This window comes from Anastrepha obliqua, unplaced genomic scaffold (assembly GCF_027943255.1).
Source record: "Anastrepha obliqua isolate idAnaObli1 unplaced genomic scaffold, idAnaObli1_1.0 ptg000005lb, whole genome shotgun sequence".
NCBI lineage: Eukaryota > Metazoa > Arthropoda > Insecta > Diptera > Tephritidae > Anastrepha > Anastrepha obliqua.
Window position 1 is genome coordinate 2196456 of NW_026562177.1, and position 11108 is coordinate 2207563.

The following is an 11108-nucleotide window of genomic DNA, read 5'->3' on the forward strand; positions in this document are numbered from 1 at the left end:
CAGCTCATCATTCCATAGCCAGCGATTTTCGTCGTTGCCAAAGTGGAAAGGTCCAAAAATCTTGCGCAGAGTATTTCTCTCAAACACTCCAAGGGCCGCGTCACCGCTTTCTTCTTCTAATTGGCGTGATAACCGCTTACGCGAGTTCAAAAAACGACTGGCGCGTTTCTTTCTTGTGCTAACCAGTGCCAGTTGGACACTCCCACTGAAGTCAAGTCTTTCTCCACCAACGCAGAGGAGACCCTCCGCTTCCTTCTGGGACTGCATCGAATACTTTCAAAGCCGCAGCGCTTATATCCATTCGGACGGCATGACCCAGTGAAAGTAGCCGCTGCATCTTTATTCGCTGCCCTATGTCTATGTCGTCTAAAGCTGATCCTCGTGCAGCTCTTCGTTCTATTGACTTTGCCACCTTACAAATGTCCAAAAATCTTGCGCAGAATCTTTCTCTCAAACACCCCAAGTGATGCAGCTGACTGGCTACTTACTTGCGTAATAACTGTTAAGAAGGTAAATATTTACTCCGATAGCCAAGCGGAAATTAGGGCCGTAGGCTCTATTAAGATTCATTCGAAACTGGTCAGGGAATGCATGGTCTCACTTTCGATTGCACCAGAATAGTGACATTGCTGGAAACTGCGAGGTCGCCGAGCCGGCCAATCAAGGGACCAGTGAGGTAGTGTGCTTCCAAAAGGACAGGATTGGAAACCCCTTGACAACCTGCGCTCTACTCCTGGAAGGATGGGCTTTGCTCCAACTCGGCGAGCACTGGGCAACTATACGAACGTGTAAGGTCGCGGAATCCTTCTAGCCACGTTTGGATCGGAGGCGTTCGAGGGACATTCTGAGGATGACAAAATCTCAGCTCTCAAATTTTGTGGACATCCTCACGGAGCATACATACCGTGAGACTCCGAATTACTTCGAGATCTTTTTGCGTCAGCTGTATGGAGGATGAGGTGGAATACACTCAGCACCTTCGCCTTAGATGTCTCACTCTTGTAGAACTAAGATTTAAGCATATTGGTGCTCACTCCTTTTCTGCCTCTATTGATATCAAAAATCTGAAGAACTTCATCAGCACCTCGTTTTTCCCCCTTGCAATGGTATCACAAATGATGAACCAAACTTCTTTCGTCCAAGCGGGCCCACTTACTGGTCAACCATTACAACCTAACCTAACCCCAAGTGACTCCTCATCGGATATTGACATCGTTGAAGCTTTTGCGTACAATAGAACGGTCATGATGAGAGCCTTGTCGAGTGTTAGTTTTGTTCGTCGAGAGAGGACTTTACTACTCAGTCGCTTTCTTAGTTCAAAGTAGCACTTGTTGGCAAGAGAGATTCGCCATTGGATTGCAAGGCGTTGACATAGCTATCGGTATTGAAGCTGGTTGCTAGATAAACGAAGTCTCTTACATCGTCGAAATCGTAACTGTCAGCAATGACTTGGGTGCCAATGCGCGAGTGCGCCGACTGTATGTTTGCTGACAGGAGATACTTACTGTTGTCCTCGTTCACCACCAGATCCTTTTGCTTTGCTTCTTTGGAAAAGGCAGAACTAACAGCGCGGTTGTTACGATCTAAATATTTTTTTTTTACCAGCTTTCTCGTCTCTTAAGGAGCGTTAGCTTCACTATGTTGCCCTTTGTCCAGCACGGAGGCAGCTTTCCATTGCTTCAGACGGCGCTGATATGGGGATGAAGTATTCCCGCTGATATTTGCGGGTCGGCTGTCATTAGTTCAGGCTCTATGCCATCTTCACACGCCACCTTATTGAGCTTCAGCTTCTTAATTGTATCATTTTCCTCCGCTAGGCCGGGTCAGGATTTTGTGATTTTATTACTGGTTGTCGTTGTGCTGCCCACTTCAAAGCTAGGTGTATACCTAGCAATTTTGCTAGTTGCTTCAAAGTGTTCCTTCCATCTGCGGATCTGGTCGCCCTTGGAAGTCAGCAAAGCACCATTCAGAGCTCTGATCGGCTGGTTGCTGTTACTCTGCTGGGTGGTTAGGCGGCCAACTATGCCGTACAGCTGTCTCATGTTGTTTACTCCTGCCGCCGCTTCGGCATCGCTAGCAAGGTCTTCAACGAACTTGCTCCTATTATTTCTGGCCGATTTTTTTACTTGATTCGCCACCTTTCTGTAGGCTGGTCGAAGAGAGCCATCGCTGATAAGTTGCCTTTAAAGTTCATTTCTGCTGAATGATGCCCCAAGTGGCGTCAGAGATCCATGGTTTGCTGTTGGTGGTCTTTATTGTGCCAAGTTTTTCTTGAGCGATCTGCCTGGTCCTGGCATGCCTTAAAAATAAATACTTGTGAAGGAAATCCTATTAATTTTTAACTACAAATATATATAATTTCTGTTATCTGTTACGTCATATGCGGTATGCCGTGGACTGCAATCGTTTTCTACCCCTGCAAGAAATGAATTGGCGGCAGGTGAAACTTTTCTTGATCATAAACATGCGGCTATGTTGGCGATTAAAAGCCACATCAAAACTGGCATAAAATCACAACTGCCAGCGCGAATAAAAAATCACCCTTTACTTACACCAAGTTCTTACTGCCTGTCTAGGTGGGCAGCAATGCAATTGTCAATCCACCAGTTACCTCACCGACTGCTGACGTGCGTAATAAAAATTGCTGAGGCAACGCCTTCTTGAGCTGATTTTGATCCACTTTAAACTGAACACTTTGCACAGGTCTGAAATGAGTATTCTCTCAAGCCTGCTGGTAACCACTTATACGCGTACATGTGAAAACTGAGAGTTATATGAACAAATTTTATGTGTAATTATGTTTTTTCTTTAAATTGGAAAAAATTGCAACCTTAAAAGTTTAGTTGAAAAAATGTGGCCACAAGCGGCGGCCTATTTTATTATTTTATTATAGTCGCTTGCTTCACAAGTCAATAAATTATGCGTTAATAGATGCCACTCCCAGCTGAATTAATTAAAACTAATTTATAACATAAACAAATACCGTAATTAGTGGTTCATGCAACATATTAAGCAAATACAGTTTAGGCGTTTAGCATAAAAAAATTAATGACCACTTTTTATGTAAAAAAAAAAAACATAAAACCAACAAAGTTTCAAATCACTGAAGCGCATAAATTCTGCTTAAATTCAATATTCCTACCGCAATTATTGAATTCTTTTTGTTTAATATTCTTTCATTTTTTTTTTGCTTAAAATACAAAGGAAATAAATAATAGATATTTAACTGAGCGGAAGTCAAACAAAACAATGCAAATTTTTACAAAAGAAAACTGTTCTAAAAAACACAAAATACTTTTGCACAAATAAAATTTCAATCACATATGAAATTTTTTGCCATAAATCATATTTCGATGAGACCAAGCCTTCGGGAATATTGCTGTAAATTATATATTTTTTCGCCTATTTAAATGAGCGGTATGAACTTTTTGCTACCATAAATTTAAAAAAACGTGTGCATTAAAAAAAAATATATACTTTTTTTATTTAATTATAAATACAATATATTAAATATTTAATATTATTTTTTGGTTATTTTTTTCTAATTTTTTTATATTTTTTTATTCCCCTGCGTCCAAAATAAAACTTGCTAATGACAATGGCATCAGGTATACAGATAAATCAGGGCTGGAATATGAGGGAATTAAGATAGGCGGCCGCCCTAGCGGAATGGGTTGGTGCGTGACTACCATTCGGAGTACACAGAGAGATCGTGGCTTCCGATCTCGGTGAAAAACCAAAAAAAAAAAATTAAGAAAAACATGTTTCTAATAGCGGTCGCCCCTCGGCAGGCAATGGCAAACCTCCGAGTGAATTTCTGCCATGAAAAAGTTCCTCATAAAAATATTTGCCGTTCAGAGTCGGCTTGAAACTGTAGGTCCCTCCATTTGTGGAAGAACATCAAGACGCACGCCACAAACAGGAGCAGGAGCTCGGCCAAACAATCAATTATATAACGGTTGATTAAATTTTAAGGGCCAATATTGAATGTAAGCCACACCTACACGTCAAGCTTTTTCTGCATTTAATTTAACATTTTTTTATTTCAGACTAACTCAATTTGAAACATGGAAAGATACACAATCGAGCAACGTGTTAAAGTTATTCAGGCTTATTATGAAAACGGGCGTTCAAATCAAAATACATATCGCGCACTTCTTGATTTTTTCGGTCAATTTAATCATCCAAATGTGTGTACAATCGGAAAAATTGTGCAAAAGTTTGAGCAAACCGGGTCTGTAGGAAATGTGAAAATACCAGTGCATGCTCGTACGGCTCGTACTGCAGAAAATATTGCTGCTGTTCGCGATAGTGTGGTTGAAGAGCCGTCCACCTCAACTCGTCGTCGTGCGCAACAATTGCACCTCTCACGCACGTCGTTGATGAACATTATGCATAAAGACTTGTTTACATGCTTACAAGGTGCAATTGACTCAAGAACTAAAGCTTCTTGACCATTTCAAGCGTCGCCACTGGTCAGAATGGTGGCAGGAAATGGCAACAGTGAATGAACAATTTTCGAAGAAAATCATCTTCAGTGATAAGGCACATTTTCACCTCAGTGGATTCGTCAATAAGCAGAACTGCCGCATTTGGGCGAATGATAATCCTAGAGTGATTACCGAAAAACCAATGCACCCACAAAAAGTGAATGTTTGGTGCGGTTTATGGGCCGGCGGCATCATTGGGCCATATTTTTTCCAATGAGGCCGGTCAGGCAGTTACTGTGAATAGTGTTCACTATCGTGAGATGATAACGATTGAGATGATTTTTATGGCCCGAATTGGAAGATATGAATGTGGACGATATGTGGTTTCAACAGAACTGTGCCACTTGTCACACAGCTAACGAAACAATGGCTCTTTTGCGCGAAAAATTTGATGGCCGAATAATCTCACGTCGCGGCGATGTCAATTAGCCACCACGAGCATGTCATTTGACAGCGTTGGACTTCTTTCTTTGAGGTTATTTGAAAGAAAAGGTATACGCCAATAAGCCAGCAACAATTCAAGAGCTAAAGGATGAGATAATTCGGCACATTAACGGCATAGAACCTCAATTATGCCTCAGCGTCATCGAGAATTTGGACCATCGGATGGAGGTGTGCCGCCAAGGCCACGGCAGCCATTTGGCCAATATTTTGTTCCATATGTAGTTGAGCCATACCAATATTATCATAATAAAGAGAAATGACAATCATTTTCTAAAAACATTGTATTTTATTCAAAATCAACAGCGGGCCTTGAAACTTAAGCACCCTTTATAAGGTAGGTAAGACTAAAATTCGAGAAAAGCCTGCCCATATTTCAAGCAATGGTTTTCACAATCGAAATCACTGTCTCTATCTGCGAATGCCTTCGAATAAGCTTAAATAAAGGGTCTTTGAAGTGGCGCCTAGGTGCCATTAGTGAATAATTCCCAGACGGTAACTATGTAAGACATGTTTAGCATTTGTCTAGATGCATATTTTTACGCGATAGAACAATTGAAACATATTAGCAAAATGATCGATTCTCAAAAACCGAAATGTCGTTCCTTCCAAAATTCCCGATTTGTTTAGTGAAAATAATCTTTCGAATGAGTTGACAATTCAAAGGTTGGTAAAAAAATTGATTCTATCGCAGACAGAAAAAGGATAGGCAGATCAAAAACTAAATCTCCTGTTGAGAATATTGCTGCTGTAGCGCAAAGTGTTGATGAGCCACCTTCACAATTAGGCATTCATGAATCGACGATGACTATTTGGCGTATTTTACCTGTAGACGTGCAGTGCTCATGGTGGACATTTAAATGATATCATCTTTCATATATAACTGCTCAGAGCCTTACTTCGAATAAAAAACCTGAAAGGATCAAAATTCTTTCAGGTTTTATTTAAAAAAAACCTGCAGCTCGTCTTGAAAGATCCTTTAGTATTAGAAACCTCGCCAATCAAGTTGCTGTCTCACTGTAATGGTCTTAGGCCAGTGTCGGCAACCTTTTGAGTCGGAAAGCCAAAAAATACGATTTACAAACTTTTAAAGTTCTTAAAGAGCCACTAAATTTGTTCTTGCCAACAAAACATGCTGTCAAAAAATATTGAGAATTGTTCATTTAAAAAGTACACGTTTCACATCTGTCTAAATTTTTATTCCTGGAATGTTGGTACAACTGTCGTCTATAGTCTCGCAAAGTTTGCGCGTGATCTGGCAATTAGCTTGCTTTTGGCCTTTAATTATATCAGTCAAGCGCAGGTGTGCTCCACGGCTTTCATTATGGATAAAAATATCGAACAAAAAATTTGGCTTAAATTTTGTGTTTTGAACGGGATTTCGTATGCCGAATCATTTGTTGCATAAAGCCTATGGCGAGTGGGTATTCTCAAAACACGGGTCTACGAATGGCATAAGGCTTTTGCCGAGGGCCAAGAAGTCGTGGAAGATTTGCCCCGATCTGCTCGCCCATAAAAGTCGTCAACGGTTGAAAACGTCGACAAAGCCAAGGAAATGGTGCTGGAAAACCATTATTTAGGTTTGAGTGGCGTAGCTCGTGGTGACCTTAGCCCATCAATTGGGCATAAGACGCTCCAGGTATGAGGCTGCTCGTCTCGTTCCGAAAGAGTTGAATTTCTTTGAAAAAATTCATCGGAAGAAGGTGGCTGCAGACAAGCTTGAGCAAGTGAATTCGGACCCAAAGTTTATCTAGCGCATAATAACGGACTAACAGATGAGACGTGCGTGTATGAGTTTGACATGCAAACCAGACAACAGGCGGCTGAGTGGCTAAATGACGCTATCCACATGAGCCGAGACCCCAAAAACCACGTCAAAATCGGTCAAAAGTGAAAGTCATACTTCTCGTTTTCTTTGATTATCCTGGTGTTGTGCACTCGAAATTCATTCCAAATGGGTCTACGGTAAGTAAAGAATATTATTTGGAAGCTATGCGACGTTTAAGAGAGAATGTATATAGGAAGCGGCCCAATATATGGAAAGAAAACTCATGGATCGCGCAACATGATAACGCATCGTCTCGCAATGCTCATATTGGCAACACTTCTTTGACCAAAAAGTCGAGAAATATCATCCAACAACCAACGTATTCACCGGATTTAGCTCCCTGTGACTTTTTCCTTTCGCCAAAACTTAAATTACCACTCCGCGGACGCCACTTTGAGTGGATAGAGGGCATTAAGAAGAATTCGCTGAAGGAGCTGAATAAGATCTCTTTAAGCGCGTTTAAAAGGTGCTTTGATGACTGGACTAACCTTTGGCATTTAGCGTTGGTGTATTGCTTGGAATGAAGCCTATTTTGAAGGCGATAAAAGATGATTAAACATATATTTTGCGTTTTATTGAACAATTCGCGGTACTTTTTTGACAGAAAAAAAAGAAGAAAAGTACTCTCATGAATAAATTAACTCACTGTAGCAATCTGGAAGACTATTTCATGCATCGAATAGAAGTGCCTCAAATCGCGGCTCCTCTTTTACAGCTGTCCACTTTTGTTGCGTTATGTACATACGTTTCTGGGCCTCCAACTCTTTCCACTTGCTTTTCAACTCTGTAAGTATTTTACTTTTTGGCATTTCAATCAATGGCATTTCTGGAGATCCAGTATCAATTCCAAATGGCTCAATGTGGATTTTGTTACTAGTATTGCGAATTTTTACTATGAATGCTAGAGCGGTTTTGTTGCATAGGCAATTTTAGATTCTGCTTATTTAATTCCGCTGTGATATCTACCATAAAGTAAAATTTTTGCACCCATTTGTTGCTTTCTAATTCATTTTGATTAATGCCTTTTTTATTTAGGAATTTATTTATTTAACTCAAGCACAAAGACAACCATTTCAACATCTCACCTTTCGAAAGCCATAGCACTTTGATGTGAAGAAAAAGGTCGGAATACTAAGTTTCTATTTCGTTTAAAAATTCTCTAAACTGACGATGGTAGAGTGATTTTAACAAGGTGCTGTTGACAATCTTGACTACGATCGCGAGGACATATTTTCCCTGATATGAAAAAGCCAATATATTTTTTTTAAAATTGGCATACAGTTTATTTATACATTAAAATAATATAATTTTCTTTTTTTATTTTAATCATTTAAAATGTCGGATGTACACTCAATTCTTCCGGGAAGGTCACAGCGGAGCTTCTCAATCGGTGGGCATTGCAGCATCGGCATCAATAACCTGAATACAAAAAACCAAAAATTTTTTTTATTGTCATAATTTCTACATGAATTAAACAAAATGGAAAAAAATAGCGGAATAAAAGCTTACAAAAATTAATGAATTTTGGAGCAAATTTTCATAGTATTTCTGCTTCGAAAAAATTTTTTTTTCAAAAATTTTTCGAAAACTTGAAACACATAGAAAGTAATATCATAAAAAAGATGTGTGCAAATTTTCAGGGAGATCGATCATTTTATTGAGCTATCGAGTTATCGTGTACGCGTATACGAAAAATATAGTTTTGAGAAAAATGCGTCTAAAGTTTGAATACAACGTAATGATATATTCTTAAAGGATTATATTAACATTTTAGGAAAAAAAAGTGTTTTTTTTTTTAACTTTACAGGTATCTGTCCCCTTAAGCGGAAATAAGCAAGTAAAACAACAAAAAAATGTATGCGCTCTGATTTCTATATCTGTTGTTTTGTTATTGTGCGGCTCACTAATACTTCATGTGCTAGTATTAAAAAACAACAATTTTCATTTATTATTTGCATTGGCTTTTTTGTTTTCCAATTTACATTTTTTTGTTAGCATTTTTTTTATATTTTTTGTTTGCTTGTTTTTGTTTTGTTTTTTGGTGCCTTGTTGCTTTTATAATTTTCAACCAACCTGCATATTTACTTTTAATAATCAAATATTTTATTCCCTTGACAAATAAGTATTGATAACCAACTATGCATCACCATATTTCGCAAAAACTGTCTATTGCTCGTCAGATAAAAGTGATAATTAATTTCCTAATGTACAGTTATTTTTTGTTTTTATGTCATGCAATTTATCACTGCAGTATTTTGAATTTGCGAAAAATGTGCAAAAATGCCCTTCGGCGGTATATCACATTTTTCAATTTGTATGGGTATGTATGTGAATATGTATGTGTGTGCTTAGCTAAAGCCATTGACGGTGGAAGAATAATTTTGAAATACCATTTTGACCAAATCAAATTTCAGGCGCAATTAAATTTTGATGATTTTTGCATACAATCAACCTTCAAAAAGGTCAACCGCATTCGTTGACTGTGGAATATTTCGTGGTATTTCGTGTTTAGTTTAGCTAATGCGGAGGTGCGCTTTCATAAGATTTTAATTTCACAATTACTAGTTCGTATTGCTTCGCTTTCCAGTTGGTGCATTTTGTGTGTTAATATCCCTGGTTCCCAACTTATGCCTTTTTTATTGGCTGGAAAAGCATTTAGTATTACATTCCTTTAAGTGATGCTTTGGCTCTTCGCCCAATTCATACTATTATTATTTCCTGAGATTCCAGGGAGGAACAATGATTCCAAGAATGCAGGAGTTCACAACAAATCCCTTCCATTCAGATTGGTTTCTTAGCTTCATTTCAGGTTAACTTCACGACGCGCGTTTCCAAATCCAACAATCGTCTCCAAGTGTTTGTTGCTCTTTCTCGTGTTTGGTTGCCTTGGGGATTCCCCTGAAAAGCCGCTCTTGTTAAGTCATCACATCATCTGTGAAGAATGTAGCCAATCCAACCACATTGTCTTCGGCAAATCTCATGGGGTGTTGTGGTTTGCCGAGTTGTTTTCCACAGATCAGCATTCGAGATTGCGTTTGGCCAGAAGATTTTCAGAATTTTGCGTAGGCATCGATTAGTGAAAATATGCAGTACAGAGTAAAGAGGCTCATTTACGTGACTACGTGGCTCTTCGTCCATTTCATATGGATTCCACTTATCGTAGTAATAAAACTTTTGTTTATTCATAATGTACTCGTGAGTCGAAATGTGCTCGTCGCTTATTAAGCTTTTTTTGGATAAGAAACCAACCTCTTTTTAAAACAGGTTTAACAGAAAAAAAGGTAATTGAGCTTCGTTTGACAGCCAGAGGGCAGCAATTGCTGCCCTTTATAAGGGAACATCTACAGTTCTTTTGTAAAATTTCGGACACATCTTACGATATCTATAGCAATAACAATAACTTGCCTCTGCAATCTCTTCCTGTAGCTCAAAATTTCCCGCCTGGCTATGTACACATACATACACATATAGTACATACAAACCATATGTTTGTTAATTCACATAGATAAATACCTGCGAGCAAAGTATCTCTAATACACGCGCATCTGGCGAATATAAACTAGTCAGCTATAAAAATATTTCTACATAAAATGGTTATAAAATCATTCATATATTTTACATATTCACATTCATACTCGTATCATTTACACATTAATCTAGCTGACCCGGCGAACTTGTTTCCGTCTTAGAGGCAATAAATAAGCAGATTTTGGATTTGAGAAAATTCAATTTTTTATTAGGAAATATCGCCACGGCGGGGATGAAAAAAAAAACTATTGAACCGAATGGTCCGAAATTTTAATATGTTGTTCAAAACATCAATGGCTATCGGAAGTACTATTATTTCAATTACTTCGTTTTTTTTTCTGATTAAAAAAGTGAAAAAACCCCGACTTTTAGAGTGTCAAATTCAAAACCACGCCATTTTATCAAATTTTTTTTTTCTAGTACATAGAGACAATCACACTGACTAATAATTGTCTCGTTTATGTGTTTCAGATAAATAGAAAAACCAAAGTGGACAACACCGTTCAGGTCCAATTTTTCGGAAGGGTCAACTTCAGCGTCATTTTTAAAATTATTAAAATAAAAAAAAAAATGTTTTTTTCATTTTTTATGTAAAAGAAGTTAAATAAATAGGCTAAAAGATTTAAATGTCGTCTTTCATTTTTTTATTGTAAAAAAAAAAATCCTGAAAATACCCCAAATTTTCGAGCTCTAGACAACCGTGACCCCTTAATTTGAACAGTTTTTAATGAAAATATAGTTCATTGACCTACAAAATCGTATGAATCCAAATTTCAAACTTTTGTGACAATGAAAAAATAACGTAAAATTTGTATAAACAT